At 42.9% G+C, this 15,199-nt stretch overlaps 1 protein-coding gene across 6 annotated transcripts in view; it reads left to right on the forward strand.

Annotated features, from left to right (window-relative positions):
* The first annotated feature begins 2,684 nt into the window (after positions 1-2,684).
* The window catches only part of LOC120821401 (sodium/calcium exchanger 2), a 125,087-nt gene continuing 112,572 nt past the window's right edge, over positions 2,685-15,199 (forward strand). For 2 of the 6 annotated variants that reach the window (XM_040179898.2, XM_040179917.2), the window contains exon 1: positions 2,685-2,854. The gene's annotated coding sequence lies outside the window, so the exon portion shown is untranslated. The remainder of the gene's footprint in view (positions 2,855-15,199) is intronic. The other 4 variants (XM_078106520.1, XM_040179889.2, XM_040179906.2 and 1 more) reach the window with 4 other exon arrangements.

The raw sequence follows: 15,199 nt of genomic DNA on the forward strand, positions 1-15,199 counted from the left end.
TATAGAAACCACTTCTCTTTATGCTGATGGTCTTGTTAAGTTATAACAGAATAGGATCCCCCAGTCACAGCTGGTAGATGGTCTCCATCTTGATGTAGTCTTCGTTTCTGCAGTTTAACAAACGTACGTTAACTAGGCTAAAATATTTTGTTAATTAATCTGGGCCACAGTTGTGGTCAAAAGTTTACATACACTTGTAAAGAACATAATGTCATGGCTCTCTTAAGTTTCCCGTTATTTCGAAGTCTGATTGTTCTCTGATAGAGGGATTGGAACAGATACTTCTTTGTCTCAAAAAAAACATTCATGAAGTTTGGTTCTTTTATGACTTTATTATTATGGGTTAACAGAAAAAGTGATCAAATCTGCTGGGTCAAAAATATACATTCAGCATTGTCCACATTCGATGGAAGTCAGGACTTTGGGAAGGCCATTCTAAAACCCTAATTCTAGCCTGATGTAGCCATTCTATTACCACCTTTGATGTGTGTTTGGGGTCATTGTCCCAACTGAGCCCAAGACCCAACTTTCAGGCTGATGATTTTAGGTTATCTAAGAATTTAAAGGGAATCCTCCTTCTTCATTATCCCATTTACTCTCTGTAAAGCACCGGTTCCATTGGCAGCAAAACAGCCTCACAGCATAATACTACCACCACCGTGCTTGGCGGTAGGCATGGTGTTCTTGGGGTTATAGGCCTCACCTTTTCTCCTCCAAACATATTGCTGGGCATTGTGGCCAAACAGCTCGATGCAAAACACGCTTGACTGTGGACACTGACACCTGTGTTCCAGCAGCTTCTAATTCTTGGCAGATCTGCTTTTTGGTGGTTCTCGGTGGACTCTTCAACCTCCTGACCAACTTTCTCTCAGCAGCAGAAGATAGCTTGCGTTTTCTTCCTGATGGTGGCAGTGACAAAACAGTGCCATGCACTTTATACTTACAAACAATTGCTTGTACTGTTGCTCTTGGGACCCGCAGCTGCTTTGAAATGGCTCCAAGTGACTTTCCTGACTTGTTCAAGTCAATGATTCGCTTTTTCAGATCCATGCTGAGCTCCTTTGACTTTCCCATTGTCGCGTTTTTGGGCGTTTGTATCCAATGAGCCCCATTTAAATGGCCTCAGAGACGTCACCAGCTGTCTAATCATAGTCACTCACAAGACGTTGAGAGGCCATGCAATGAAGCCCATTTCACTGTCTAATTTTAAAACTTCTTAAAATGCACCTTTTTTCTTTGGCTTTTAACACTACGTAGGTTGTTGAGTTTACGTGCACAAGTATTTTATCTGGGGAGGACAGTTGATTTATTTATCTATTTATTATGTTTTATGGTGTTTATTTTATTGTACAGCACTTTGGGAACCTTTGTGTTCATTTTAACTGTGCTTTATAAATAAAACGGATTGGATTGGATTGCATTGACACTTTCTAAGTCACCAAAATTGCTAATTCATGTTTCTGTGTGTATATTTTTGACCCAGCAGATTTTGTCACTTTTTCTGTTAACCCATAATAAAGTCATAAAATACCAAACTTCATGAATGTGTTTTGTGACAAAGAAGTATCTGTTCCAATCCCTCTATCAAACAAACATCTGAGTTGTAGAAATAACAGGAAACTCAAGAGAGCCATGACATTATGTTCTTTACAAGTGTATGTAAACTTTTGACTACAACTGTATATTTATATATGTATATATAAATGTATATAATCTCAAATTATAGCAGATTTGTATCATATGCCACATGATGAGATCTAGAAAAGAGTGAGAACGCATTGACCAAAGGAAAAAGATTACCGATTAAGAATCGGTGGTAAAAAAAATAATTTAAAAAGTGGGGCTTCTAGCAGCGAAGGAGGGGGTGTGAGCTACGAATGCATCCCACACCCTGCGAGGTACATTGTGCACAGCGAGGCTAAGCAGCGACAGGGTGATTGACGGGCTGTATTTCCCGCTTGGTCAGCAGGCCTCTGCAGTCTGAAACGTGGCACGGCGGCTAAGTAATTGGCCCCCGCTCGATACTCTGATGAATGTTACCCCCTCCGGCCCTTCTTTCTCCCCGGTAAATGCTCCCCTGCATCCCGGAGTACAGTTATTGGGTTAAATAAGGAAATGGAAAAATATTTGGTAATACCCGCATATTGAGGGTCTCAGGTATGTTAATGTTTAATGAGTCTCATGTCTCATGCTAGAAAAACAAACATTACAGAAAAAACATTATTTCTGTAAATTGAGGCTCGTTTATTGGCTGTATTAAAGAAGACTTCAAACTAGAGATTGAGATCATAAACTCACGTTTACAATCTCTCCCACTCCTATTTCCTCCCATCCTCTCCTATAGAAATAATCAACTCTCCTCTCCAGCCCACCCTTTTTCCTTTTCCATCCATTTCCTTCCTCTCTTTTCATTGCATTTTCATGTCCTTCATCTCTCTTAACCCCCCCCCCTCCCCCTCCTCTCTCCTTGTCTCCTTCCCCCCACCCTATGCTATGTTTGATTTCCTTTCCTTCAGTCTTCTTCCTCCCTTTTTCCTTCACTTGACTCCTCTTCTCTATTCCCTCTTCCGATTTTCCTTCACATATGTTTTATTTGCACTCGATTTATGTCCTTCATCTCTCTTTTAATCCTCCACTTCTACACGTCCCTTTCCCCATCCATCCGCGGCCCGAGGACAAACCATGCGTGTAGGGAGGGAGAGAGAGAGAGGTGGAGAGACAGAGAGAGAGAGGGAGGGGGTAGAGAGAGAGCGAGAGCGAGCACAGAGCGGCAGTACCGGGATCAGCTTTCTCTCCTACTTTCATTCTAACATCCGATGCTTACCGCCTCGAGTGGCCGGTACGAGGACACCAGGTAAGAGATAGTCTCCTTTACACTACTCCTCGGTTCTTCTGTCCTTAGTGCGCCTTTGCTGTGCGCACTTGCTGTGCGCACTTGCTATGCGCCCTTGCTCCCCCGGACCGCTTTCCGGACATGTGGAGCCGCTTTGTGGAGCGTTGACAGAGCGCGTCTCCCTTGAAGTGTTGCAGGGGCTTTAAAGCTCGTAAACGTGAGCATCTATACACAAGTGCACCGTGACAACATCTTCCTTGACAGCCAGTTGTCATGATCTGTGGATGGTAAAAATAGCTCGCTGGACTCGATCAGCGTGATGTGTTCTTCTCTGTGTCCTACATTCCTCCTGAAGTTGTTCCGTAGGGCGCGTGACTGAAATGCTAAAGACGTTGCGGAGATTTTCTCTTTTGCAAGCGACGCGCACGGACCGCTCTCCTCCGAAGTGCCTCTCCGATTTTAATGAGCGCCACAGCCCCGCGTGGCCCCGGAGGGAGCGCGCGCCGCCCTGGGAGCGCTGGGACGGCGCGCTTCGGGTGGTGTTGTTGTTCTTGCGGCGGAGATCAACACCACCACCCAACTCAGAACATTTGCGCTCAAGCTGCCCTCATATGTCGCAGAGAGACAGTTTGGCGCACAAGTTGGTTTTACGATTCTGCTTAAAATAAAAATAGAAACATGAGAAAAAATGAAGTGAGATAAACGGGTGAGCATATCAAACGTCTCCAAAATGTCAAATATTTGCGAGGCGTCTCTTCGTCGGTGGTGAAACAACTATATGAGATCGTAGTAAATCTGTTATGACACTGCGCCTATTGTCGTGCATAAAGCGACCAGGAAGAAACACCCCACTTCCGGTAGAACTTTCAGAAATAAAACCGTGAGGGAAAAGAGATCACGGGCATCCTAATAATCGTCAAACGTTCTGCCTTTTGATTTCATTTGCCGGTCACACGTCGTCTTGCCCAAGCCAAACTGCGCTGGTAAATACATGTAACAGTCCGGAAAAAACAGCACATGGTTGCATAATGACATGTAGGCTGAATTTTGATGAAACCTCACCGTGACTGAACTAAAAACCTTTATCTTGAAATCCACTTCGCTCATGTTCCGGTTTTCGTTTTCTCATTCTGTCTACCTTGGTGCAGCACACGGTCGGTCGGGGCAGGGCTTGCTGGTTGGCTCTGTGATGTTCCACCACCAGACTGCAATTCATTATGCCGGGATCACCTCCACCCTTCCTCCATCCACCATCATCTCAGCAGACAGCTTTCCATCGACTTTATTATTGTTGTATTTGTGCAGAATATATGAAGGCAATATATATAAATCAGAATTGTCATGAGTTTACATGCAGATGGTGAACCTTAAAGTTATTTTAATTGACATAAGATGACATAAGTAAGTATGTCTTCATTACTGCCATTTCTCTTATTTTAATTTAAAAGTGCATTAATCACTTGAAGGCATTTCTAGTGGATACAGTGAAGCATGCACAGCTCTTCATTCTTAATGTAGAACAGTTCATGCATTCAGCCTGAAGCCGTGAAGGGGGGGGGGGGGGGGGGGGGGGGTGCTCTTCCTCCTGTGAACAGGAGCTGCAGAGGGGCTTCCCTGGGCTTTTCCTCTCTCTCTCTCTGTCTTCCTCTCTGCGTCCCTGCAGTTTTTTCCCGGGGCTTCCCTTGTTTTTGCTGCACCAGCGTTCTGCCCAGCCCCTCTCTGTCAATGAGGCTGGGCGACTCCCCTCCCTCCATCCTTCCATCCATCTTTGAAGGGAGAAAATGCTCTAGGGCACAGATGCAGCAGCAGAACAAGGAGTGGTGAAGGATAAAGTACCATAGCGTCTGCAGTATGAATTCCATGAGAACCAAGTACTTAATTATTTTATGCCAAACCAGGATGTAACAAAACAGGTGTAAATTTCCCGCAATTCTTTTTCAACTGGTACGTCATCAGCATAATCTTGAACAAAGCTTTGTGGACAGGAGAGGAGGTAAATGGATCAAACATACGGCGGCGATTCTGTGACTGTGGCTCGATGCTGGTGTGAAAAGAGAAATCCCCATTGATGATGCTCAAAACGTCCATCTATTCCTAAACCTAAAGAAGTGGTTTAAAGACGCGATGCCGTCTGTTTTTAGTAAAACGCATGAGAAAAGAGGAGTAATCTTTCATAAAACGATAAACCCAAGTTTTATATATTTGTATTTCCTTAGTTGGAGTTCAGTTTAAGTTTCAAACTTAAAAAAAGTGCATCGCTGCGCCAGGAGAAAATAAGATAACCTCAAAAGGTAACTTGTATGATGTCATGGTTAATAACACCTCGTCATTCAATTGGGCTTTTCGCAACAAGACAAGTTGCCCCCTGCTGTCCATTAAAAACAATGCAGGTTTATGGCACTTGGGTCGCCGCCTCTTTTTGTCCGTCTTTCAGAGGATTTCATTAACGCTTCAAACTAATAAATGGTGTTCACTTGTAAGGATGATTTTGTTTAGCAAACCAGGTTATTTTCTGCATTTTCGGCCCGTTTACTACACAGCTATGGCAGCAGTCATATATTTTATAGATACAGTTTGAAGTCAGTGCACGTTGATCTCTTGGTGTCTGCTATTGGCTCCTACAGCCAATAGCTTCTGAGCCATTTGTGTTGCTTTACCTTTTCTATTGACTGATGGATTATTCATATGCGCTCCACCTTTCTCTCCTCCATTATCTCCAGCGCTCTCTGTCTCTCTCACCTCCCCCCGTTCTCTACATGGTTTCCTTCTCTGTCTTCTACATTTCACAATATGGCATCGAGCATATTCTCGTATCGTGAGCCACCGCTCACAGAGAGACATATGCTGCATCCTCTAACCTTTATTCACCCAGTGGGTGTATTGCCGCTCTTTCATCAACGCCCCACTTCACATGAGTACATTAAGAAATCACACTTGGGAAAAGCTCCAGCACGACCACAGCCCCAGCACTGCCGGCTGCTGTGTCGGGCGGTTACATAACAATGTACTTCTCTTAGCTTGGCTGTTAAAGTGAGTATCTGCAACATTTTGTTAATTACAATATTTGTTTGACCAAGCGTACACAGCACATTTCAGAGAGTTAAATTGACTCTGTGAGATTCAATTTTCACTCTAAGCAAATCTTGTCAGTGTTAAATCAACACTCAACGAAGTGCTAACAAGTTAACTCGGAATAAGTGTCAAAAATAAATCTGCCCAGTGTTAAAAACATTGCATGTCATTTAGCTGACACATTTATCCAAGCATTTCATAGCATTTTCAACCCATGATTTTTACATTTTAGCCTGCGGAGCAATTAGGGCTTAGGTGTCTGCCCTAAAGCAGAGCCTGCTTCATGTTTTATTTGACTCTAAATGGACCATCATTTACCAAATTAACATGCTGTATTGGAGGAGACCTGACATTAGAGATGAGAGCATAAACTCATGTTTAAAATGTTTGCTGAGGAAAATAAATCAGGAGAGAAATCATTTTCTTATTCCCCCATTGAGGCCGCGCTGCCTGGAAGTGATGCATTCAGTGTCTTTGTAATAAGCAGCAGTGTGTAGTTACAGCGGTACAAAAAACACAGTGCAGAGTGGTCCTATCATGTTTTATAGCTGCAACACTGTTTCAGTTGGTCGATGAGCCAATCAACCGGAAATGAATGATTTTTTAAATTTTAAATCATCATTTAAGTACCATTTTCTCAAATCTCTTAAACTTGCTGCACTTTTTAAATTCTGACATTAAAGCCAATGTAACATAATTATGTTTTCGGCTGTTGCTCATCCCGATGGGGTTCAGGTGTCTAAGTGCGAAAAAAAAATCATGTTATTTTTATGGTGCAGCACAATTTTCTGCGCCATAAATTTTACACACCAAATGCGTCCATTTCGCTGTCAAATGACGTACTCCATTGCTATCACTTTCAGGGTATTGGTATTGATGCTTGTATTGTAATATTTTAACAACACCGACCCCGTTGGCTACGCTGGTTTCATAACCAATAACCCAGTTTTCATGTACGTCTTTTTCCTTTCCTTTTTTCTTCCTTTTTCCTTTTCTCGTCTCTGGCTTTGAAGACTTGTAAGACATAATTTAAAAGATCTAAACTTGGATTGTTCTGGTAAGTAATGAGCACACGGGGTTTAACACTTGGCGTCCCCTGCAGATCTCTTCTAGCAGAACCTACTTCTTGAAGGATTTATAATCTTCAGCACAAAGAACACAGGAAGAGGAAATCAGAAGAAATCAAAACATGTACCTCCTTCATCAAAGTGATCGTCCCTCCCTGTGTTCCTCATTATCCATCTTCCTCCAGTCTCCCACGTCCTCTGCAATCTCCTCTCCATCTGATTGCTCTCTTGGGATACAGGAAGGATGTTTCTGTACTGCGGCCTCTTCACACTTTTTAATTACACAAATGATCTGACGGGTAAAACGATGTGAGTGGGTCACGTGGTACGCGACGGGCTCATGTAAACGGAGACACGGGGATTGATTTTTCTTTGTTTGACTGGAGAGACGGATGGACGGACAGGCTGACAGGCTGGAGCGCGTTTTTTTGTCTCGGTTTTGTTGTGAGAAGCATCGCTCCTTTGCGTTTGGCTGAATATTGGATCAGTGCTGTATGAGAAAGCAACCAAGGAAACAAATAAAAGAGTAAACACACTGATCTATTTAGAATCCCCACACCTCCAATTCCATCGTGGAGGATGAGAAATTCAATTTAGGCCTACATGTAAACAGACAGACAAAGACTCTGAGAGCAGGTGTTCAAAGACATCCAGGAGATGGACTGAGACAGGGAGACAGTCAGAGAATGAAGGCGTTGAGTCCCAAGTCTGTCCCCAGGCCCTTAGGAACTAGTTCACGTCAAGTCACAAGTCTTTACTGAAATTAAGTTGCAATCCTTTCAAAAAAAATCACAGGTGCCTAATAATTATATATTTACACTAAGTGCAGTTTATGTCTTATCCCTCTTTTCAGGGTTCTGGGATTTGTTGATTTGGTTTTTACACAGAGTTCGACATGAAATTGCATAACTTTATGGACATGCAACGTAACTCAATTAAAGAAATACACTTATTTGAGCCTTTTCCTAATCCTTATGATGTAGTTTTGCTGCGACAGCAGACCTGAAAGAAATCCATGAATGCATGTAAGTGAACATTGACGTTTATTTTGAAAAAACAAAATATGTAGTGTTGCTGCATGTAACATGTGGAAACTTAACGGGCCCCCGGACCCCAATCCGAGCCTCACAATTCCATTTGCAGAAGAAAAAGTTGTTAACCATTGATGACCCTCAGCCTGTGACAGAGCCGTGAAAAGGTCACGTTGGACTCAATACCAGCTGTAGGTCCTGGAGTCTCCTACTGTAGCAGCAAAGCACCACATAGGGGGTTTAGACCTCCCCCACAGTTTTTCTGTCGGTTTATAGATTTTGTCACTGTGAGTCACATCTGTGCAAGATGCAGTTGCGGTTGGACGGGAAAAAGGGGCCATTGGTTCCCCAACGTTAAGCCACTGGCCCCCCGAGCTGGTACCGCAGCTGATGTGATCTCAAGATGGTCTAGTTTGCCAAACGTTTGCGTCCCAACTGATGAATAGGAGGAATAGAGGAGAGTGAGTCAGACCTTCAGACACACGGGCTGAGTGCTGCATCGCTGTTTCATTGATAACCTCACTGCAGGCCGTGTGTGTGTGTGTGTGTGTGGGTGAGAGAATAACTGCTGCAGTGGCCCCCTGCTGAGAGGCTACAAATCACACTTATTATCAGATGTGAGACAGTGTGTTGTAGAGGCACAGAAGAACACGCACACACTCATGGCACGGTGACATGGATGTTATAAGTTAGACATCATGCTACTTTTATCACGTAATGCATTATGGGTTAAGCTGAGCTGCACTGTGAGCCGATGTCTGTGTCTTTGCCACGAGGTTACATAACCACCAGAATAATTGGCCCTTTAAGCCCCTCTCCAGAATGGCCACTAATCTTACGTTAGCAACTGTAACTAAGCGCAGGAGGCCCGTCCAGCTTTCAGCCACCTGTGTGGAACCTGCAGAACATCTCCACAAAGTTTAGAGGGGTGTCTTATTTTTGAGGATGTATTGAGGATGTATTGAGGATGTATTGGATGTGGAGTAAACAATGTGAAAGACTTTATTCAAAGCTGAATTCATCAAAAATTTACTGACAAAACCGTCCGGACAAAGTGGGACTGCTGGATCTGCCACCTGATCTCTACTCCTCCTCTTTCTTGTCGTCGGTCCTCCTTCGCCCTGACACTTCTGCTCCATCTACCAAGTTGCTCTTCTTCTCCCTTCTCTCGGAGCAGCTTGGTTGTGTACTTCTTTCTCCGATAGACCCCTATTGTGTCTTTCCTTCCGTCTTTAATCACATCCTTCCTCCGAGCTCTTGCACCATCGTATGATCTTCTCCTTTCCATCCTTCTTTCCCACCTTTCTTTCTCCTCCACCAATCGTTTTCAGGCCATCATGTTAATCCCCCATCTGCTTTCCAGTTTTATTCCCCATCCGACTTCTCCTCCTATCGTAATCATTTCCCTTGCTTTTTCTTGGACGTCCCTAAGCTAGATTTTAATTTTTCGTCTTTCATCATTTCTCCTCCCTTTTATCTTCTATTTGCATACTTTTCCCTCTCTAATCCCTCCTCTCGTCCTGCATTCCGTCCTTCTGCAAAAACCTGCACTTTATTCATGGCCTTTCTGTATTTCAGTTGCTTCCTTTCCTTCCTTCCTTCGTCTCTCGTTCCCTAACTGATAATTACTTTGTTTGCCATCATTTCATCTTTTCTCCCCTCAAATATTCCCTCCTCCGCCACACTTCTCCCCCTTATGGGACTCGGTTCCTCTGTGGTGCTCCAGTAATTTAATGCCACAGCAGAAATAACCACTCAATGGCCCTTCACTTTCTGACGCCACTTCTTACTCTGAGCCACAGATTTAACTTCAACCACATCTCTTTACGTTACATTACAGGTCAATTAGCTGACGCTTTTTATCCAAAGCGACCTACATTACATTTTTAACATTTTCTTTAGTAACCTAGATAATCATTTCAATGTGTGAACCTAAAGTGAGAAGCAGGTTTAATGTTCACCATTTCTGGGTGTTTAGCGTGGATTTTGTCTTTCCTTTGCAGTGCTGTAGAAATCCTTCCTCTCTGTCTAACTGACAGGTTGAATATCCACCAAGTCATCCTTATCGCCTCCTCCTTCCCTTCTGTCCTTCGTTCTGTCCCAGTCTCCCTTCACACATCCAGCTCCACTTTCATTCCGCATGTGATTGACAGGCGGTAAATGTGTCCACTCGTGCGTTTCCTCTGCGTAACCCTCTGGGATCAGGAGATGGAGAGTTATTAGTGGTTTGTGATGTCATGTATGCAAACTGCTCGGGTTGATGTTCCCTGTGTGGACCAAGATCTGAATCATCAGGCACTTCCATCTTGTCTGACAGTCATCACGCCTTGAGTATATCAACATATCGCTTAGAAGTTAGTTGGATTTATTGACACTGCAGACGTCTCAATGGCCAGGAGAATGTTCTATACATTTTGAAATGTTTTTTCTAATATAAATCTTTGATTTGTGTCATTTTCAGCACACTTGGATGAACATTCTCTACGAGCTAACTGTGGTATTTTTTTTAAACCTAGATTCTTCTGGCTTGACCGCCTAGTCTCGCTCCAGAAGAATTCTCCTTATAGAAGTATGAAAAAAGGTGATGGATGGAAACAAAACTTTTCTTTTCTTTTACGAATTAATTTAGAAATTTGTTTAATATTTGCCATACATTTACTTGAGGACATGGATACATTATGTGCATTTGAAAAGATCCTGTTCTTACTGCCCAAAATTCCGTGCTCAGTTTATGCACTACCAACACACACACACACGCAGGAATACAAGGACATGGCCTACCCACATACATGCTCATTGGTCTGAGTCCAGGAACTGTGCCACCAGCTGTCTCCCTTTTGGCTGTCTTCCTAAAGTAGCATGAGTGTGTGTGTGTGTGTGTGTGAGTCTGAGTGTGTGTGTCACTTTTACTCAATCTCTGTCAGTCTTACCCACTCTCTCTTTCAGACTAGCAGAAAGAAAACATCTGCAACACATGTAGATGTGTATTTGTTGCTTTGTTTATTCTGAAGGTTTGCACTTGCGCGGTTTGTTCATAAATCATACTTCGGCTGATTTATACAACATTTTATGTTAAAACATTGTAATAACAGATTTTTCTATGGTTGTTGATTGTTTTTTTTATCATGCAGTGATACACAGCGGTGTCCTAAATCCCCTTAAAACCCCCTAAAATCCATTGACTTTAACATGTCAAATAAATGAAACAAGAATGGGATTTGGACCTGTCTTTATCCAATGTGAAGATGTCTAATGTAGGAAGGTGCCTCATATCAATATTTAAACATGATATTTCAGATAACATATTATCCAAAAATTGTATAGAAGTCAGTAATGAGCTCGAGGACGTTGCATGATGGTAACTATTAGTTACTTTATTCCCCTGCAGAATCTCCATAGGGTCATTGTTCCACCAAGGACTTATGACAATATGGAACAAATAAGGGTACACGGATGTGCAGGAGATCCAATGTTAGGGGACTTTTGAGGGGAAATCAATCTAACGCTGAAAGATGACATCCGCCCCCTCTTCCTATGGTTCTCGCCCACAGTGTGTGAATGTGGGTTTGTGTATGATCATTCATCAAGCTGTCCCACGCAGTTCCTTTCCATGGAAAATGGAGCCTGAAAAGATTCAAATTGGAGCGGCTTATCCAAAAGATGAAAGCTAAAATTGGCAATAGCTTTTCACTCATTTTCTTGAGGATCTCAGTTGTCATTTTGTTGCTGGACATTTCCGTCCATAGTTAAGTTGAGCCCGTACGGGAGTAGAAGGGCTTCGTGCCGTACCATGTACACCCCCAGCAAACTTCTTTGCTGGGGGTGTACACGAAACATCTTTAAAAACGATCCATCATATCTATGTATGTGCAGTTTTATTTATTCCCTTGTACTTAGTATTTCCCATATTTATTCATTACTCGTATGTAAAAAAACACTGCACATATACTACACAATACTGCATATACTATCTTATTGCTTTTTAAAGTCACAGCGCTGAATACAAATTTTCTGTCCGTAATATTTTCTACTTCTTCTTTAAATGATTTGTGTGCCCGCACGGTGAGGATTGCAACTTTTCCATACAGTTTAAGTTATTAAGTTAAGTTATATTCAAGCTGGCAAATAATTATTTTGCTTTGAAGAATGTAATATTGTAAAAAATGAGTTTGGACCTGAACTATTCTTCTTCCGTGTATCACCTGAAACAAAGACACTTTTCTGTTTACAATAAGCCACTTCAATGTGGGTAGGGAGCGAGTCTGAATTCATGTTTCATGTTTCTCTAGTAGCCCGCAACGGACAAACTAAACACTAGCTATAGAGAGCGCAATTTGGCTTCACTGGGCTTTGTGGCGGCGAAGTTGGTGTCCGTCTGCAATCTCACCACTAGGTGGTGCAAAATCACAGCACACCGCTCCTATGATCGAACCTGATCGGATACATAAAAACTCGTCCTAATAGACCGTATTTCAGAAGTGGATGTAGTAATTATGGCGTAATTTTGCAGCCTAGAGTTTGGCAATTTCTCCATCTTGGATACAGCCGTCTCCATGGTTGACATGGGGTTCTCTCGTAGCGACAGCCACCACTAAGCCCGGCTTAAAGCCTACTTTGGTTTTGGTCTATTTGACGCTAAATTGACCATCATTTCCTAAATGGTCATCATGTTGTGTTGAAGAGACCATAAACTCAAGTGAGAATCTAATAATATTCTATTCAGAAGACCAACTCAGCGTTTTTTTGCAATCCGAGGAGTCGCCTCCTGATGGCTGGTCGAGAGAATGCAACACATTTACCGACACGCTTTCGGTCCGTGGGTGGAAGTGTGCTTACTTGTGTGTGCGTGCACGTTTCTGTGTGTGTGTTTGTGCTCATCAGGTAAACCAAGTAAAATATATAAGTAAAGTAAAATATTTGATTTGTTTAACAGGAGAACAAGGTTGGAAATGTAACTGTAAATGACTTCTGTTGTGATCTGGCGCAATATAGAAAACAAAATGAACCTAACCCCCCCTCCCCACCCCCCCATAATATAATGGTAGGAGAAAGTCAACCTCCATGAAAATTGTGGAGGTTGACGACTGGTCTTTCCTTGTCAAACCAGTAATGGTCTCACTGAAGTGTATGTAGGTTTGTAGGTTTGTCTTACGTGTGTAGTTGTTTTGTAATTTCTATTATTATATTCTACTGACTGATGCTTTCTACTTTCTGCCTTCAGCACCAGTTGGTGTTAATTAATTGAAGAAATCAAAATGTCGGCCCCCACAGGATGCTGCAAATTGATGTTCCAGACCCTCTAACAAGGAGGTCTAATGCTGAGCAGAAATGTTTCTCTAGAACAAAAGAAAGAAAAAGACCTCGGGGCCTGGTGTTACAGTACGTATAGCCTCACTGCGCTCTTCTGATATGTCTGATATGTCATAGCCGATCCGTCATCATTTCTCTGTGACGGTCAACAGCCCTTCGCCGGGCTTTGTCATCACCTGAAACTTACAAGATCTTCTTTATGTACACCATTGTCGTCTTAGCTGGTTTGGTAGGCGGACCGATGGTCTCAGGTGCGCTGTGTGTCAGAAGCTTATTGTAACGACCATCTCTGCCCACCAACTCACAGCTGAAAGAGAAGAATTTCCATTAAACACGCTAAAGATTTTTGGGCATGTTGGATTTATGTCTATGTTTCAGTGTGCTGCTGTCTCATTAAAGTAGTGTAAGCCTTTGGGATGTGTGTGTTTGTGTGTGTGTGTGTGTGTGTGTGGCCATATGCTCGTCGGTGCAGTCCTTATGTAATCAATATGATAAGTGTGTTATAAAAAATGTAAACATTTTCCTGCCGTAAGCAGTAATTTCATCTGACCTCTCTTATTTTATTGCAGGAACCCATCACATGCTCAGGCTTTTTAGCTTGTTTGCTGTGATGTATATCCTTGGTGTGTTTACTGTCACTTATTTAATTATTATTCATCCATAGATTCTGCTGAGCATGTGGAATCTCTTTTATTTCTTAAAAGAATCCCTTTGTGGTTTCAAACTGCTAATAGTGTTGCCTGTGCTCTGCCAGCGGCTTCACCATAACCAGCAGGCCTGTGACACATTTGTTGGTCGGTGTTCATAATACCCATATGACGGATTAAAAGGGAATACAAGGAGGTTTACTGCTCAGCTTACAGCATTATGTTATGAGAAATTACTACTGGCCCTCATGCAACTCTGAACTTCCGGTTGCTGGTTTGATGTTTGTTGTCTATACTGTTCTCCACTGATTAATTATATATTGTTATAATTTTATAATGTTTAGTTTTTAAAAAAAAAAAGTGTTTTCTTACAATGGCGGTATCTGCACGGCACATTTAACCCGCATGCAGCTTCGTCCCAAATATGAGACCAGAGGAAAGTAAAGAACAAAATTGTTATTTATGTGGCGAGTGCGTGTTCTTGCGGTCTTTGCTGTGGATAAAGTATGTGTAATAATGCCCAGAGTCCCAAATGAGCTGGCAAATTTGTACCAATGACCGATTATCCTAGCTCCCTCATTTAAGTCCCTCGCCCTCATAAATCCCGTGCGGCCCTGGGGGGGTTGTTTTTTTAGATGGGGGTCAGGGTCACTTACTGTGACCACAGGGGCCGCTCACTGTTACCGCGGGCGTAGCTGACACACAATTCTGCCTACCGCCGCTGCTGTATTATTTAGTAGGGACCACACACACCCACATAAGCCCCATTCTGGCACACAAAACATCTCCCCCCAGCGCTGCCGGGCGCCCCCTCTGTGTGTCAGCAGGGGCGAGCATTTTGTTCGTCCGTCCCATTGTATTATGGGGTTTCTGGCCGCCTGCCTACATTATCGTCGAGCTGCTCTTCCTGATAACGCGTTCACACACACGGCCTCTGTCTATGGGTTACGCCGGCACACGGACCAGTGCTCTGGAAACGGTTGGAACAAAGGTGGAAATCAGTTTCTTTGTGAAACAGAACTGTAAGGACTTTGTGTCCGGTGGGCATCGTGAGGCCTCTCGGAGGTCTGTCGTCAAAACACTGAAACCGAATAGCTGAACAAATGTTTATTCTAAAACAAAACCCAGTCGATTCAGTTGGATAGAGCCTCAACGTCATCAAACCCGACAGTCTTCCGTTCCACAGTCAAACCCCAGATAAACTCCCAATATTTTCCAAGTCCAGTGTTTATATTTCAT

This window comes from Gasterosteus aculeatus, chromosome 1, assembly GCF_964276395.1.
Source record: "Gasterosteus aculeatus chromosome 1, fGasAcu3.hap1.1, whole genome shotgun sequence".
Classification (NCBI taxonomy): Eukaryota; Metazoa; Chordata; class Actinopteri; order Perciformes; family Gasterosteidae; genus Gasterosteus; species Gasterosteus aculeatus.